The sequence below is a fragment of the Choloepus didactylus genome, chromosome 26 (assembly GCF_015220235.1).
Source record: "Choloepus didactylus isolate mChoDid1 chromosome 26, mChoDid1.pri, whole genome shotgun sequence".
Taxonomy (NCBI): domain Eukaryota; kingdom Metazoa; phylum Chordata; class Mammalia; order Pilosa; family Megalonychidae; genus Choloepus; species Choloepus didactylus.
In genome coordinates, this window is record NC_051332.1 from 10,326,829 (window position 1) to 10,329,173 (window position 2,345).

The window sequence follows — 2,345 nt, forward strand, 5'->3', positions numbered from 1 at the left end:
AAGCCAAGACCATGGTCTCCACTGGCAGAGCATCCTCTAGCCAGGATAGGATGAGTTGTGCATCCCAAGACATCATGAGTCCCTGGACACCAATAACAAATATGCCTGTTTCTCATCCCCAATGGGAGAGGAAACCACTCCATGTGGGAGCACATAACCTGTCTGTGCACCATAAAGGGTAATTATTTTTTTTCAGTGAAATGATCATGCCTTCTTGACCTTTAGGCCAGGGAGACAGGTTTCACTCCCTGGACATTGTTTTCAAAATCCTCACATATTTTCCAGCACCAGTATCCAGCACTAGTGAGGATAAGTACCTGGAGAAAGAGCCACACAATTGAGGCAGGGACAGGAAGTCCAGTACAGAATTGTGTTACAAACAAGCTCTAGAATGGAGCAGAGAGTTGGAAAATACAATCAGAGAAGAAGTCACTAATGGCTGTGAGGTACCACATGGCATGGAGTCTTCCTTGGTTCCTGCCCAAGAGGCATGGCCTCAACCTGTCCATCTTTGGGGCTCAGTCACTTTTCCTGATGAGTACAGTATTCAGCAGAGATGTCTGCATTCTAGAAGGATTCTTCCAGCTGTGAATCCCCATCAGCAAAGGCATCTATGATTGGGGAGTGGGATGTGCAGATGGGAAGAAATTTTAACAACTCTTGCCTAAATTTGACAGTGGTAGAGTCAACTTAATCAGATGATTTGTTGGGTTCAGTGCTTCTTGAGATCTCCTTTGAGCAGGTGTCATTCAAAGGGGTCTTTGGTGGTCCTGGACCTGGGTTGGGGGACTCATGTCTCTGGCACAGGCCCACCCTCATGTTTTGGACTCCCACATGGCCACAGCTTACAACCCCTCTGCCCCTCTCCACCAGGAATGAAGATTTCAGAGATAGCCAATGTCTTTTATGGCATGAACCCTTCAGGAAATTGTGATTTCCTCTTGGCTAAGTGGACCACCCACATTGGGACACTTAGGTGAAGAAGAGAGCCCTCTGAACTTTTCTTCAGAGGAAGGAGAAGGGATTCAAGTTGCAAAAGAGCAGCTTCTAATTTGCCCTGATACCTGCCATCCTAAGGGTCACACTTCCTGGGTCTAGCTGATTCAGTGGCTTAGCCATCTCTAACAAGAATAGGTCAAGCCAGGCAGACAATTCCTTCCCAATCAGCCAGATGAGGCCTACTCACCATGACTCCAGTTTCAGTTCTGAATATCTCTACCTGCCTGTCATGAACCTGCCCCTTTGTGGGATAACCTGGATTCCTGTGGACCACTCACTCACCTAGGGGGCAGCCCACTCTTCTTGCATCCATGAGTCCCCACATGTGACTTTCCCAGTGGTCCCAGCCCTAACTCACCCTACTGCAGCTTTCTCAGGCTGCACCAAACATTTTACCATCAGGACCTAAAAGGAACAAAGTCTTCTTTGCCCAATCTCACCCCAATCCCTCATCTCAAAGGAGCAGGGACTTTGTCTTCTCTCAGCCAACTCTTCACTCAGTGGTGGTGGAAAGGCCCAGCTGTGTCCTATGGATGCTGAATTTCAAACACTGCAAAAACCACATGCCACTTCTTCCTAGGGTTTTGAGACCATTAGAGATGGAGTTAGTGGGGAGGCATATTTGAGGGCATGGGGGCATGTTTTAATTTGTATAAAAGAAAAAATTATATACCTATTGGAGAGAGGTAATATAGCTATACTTGAATATTTTTTAAACCATGTTTTCTTCCAGCTTGGGAGTTGAGGACATTTTCTTTCATGAATTGTGTTGATTTGAATGACATATGGGCTCTCACATTGTCATACAAATAATATGGTGAAGTTGTGCAGGCTTATCAGTTTATTGTACGTGGGAGAAGCAAGAAGTGCCTGTTAACCTTCCACAGCTTCCTGAAGGAAACATACAAGCCCCCTTTTCCCAGAGCAAATGCCAGAACAAGTATGCATTTCAGTGTCAGTCAATTGACCAGGAGCTGAGTCTGACCATTGGAATTCCCTGGCATGAGAAGTTGAGGGACATCCCAGAGGGCAGAACAGTCACCTCAGAGAATTTGGGTATCTTTCAAAATAACATTTTCAAGGACCTCAATTCCCACCAGGGTCCTTCCTAGGATTCCAACTGCATGAAAGATGTGAAAAAAGCAAAACTATAGAGAGTAAAAAGTTCTGAGGTAGTCACAGTCTTGAGGGTTGGGCAGGATGAATAGGTGGAACACAGGGTGTTTTTAGGGGACTGAAAGTATTCTGGAAGCCACTGCATTGCTGAAAGCATGACATAATGCATCTGTCACAACCATAGAACTCTGCAGGTGAAGAGTGAACCTTACATTACACTATGGATTTCA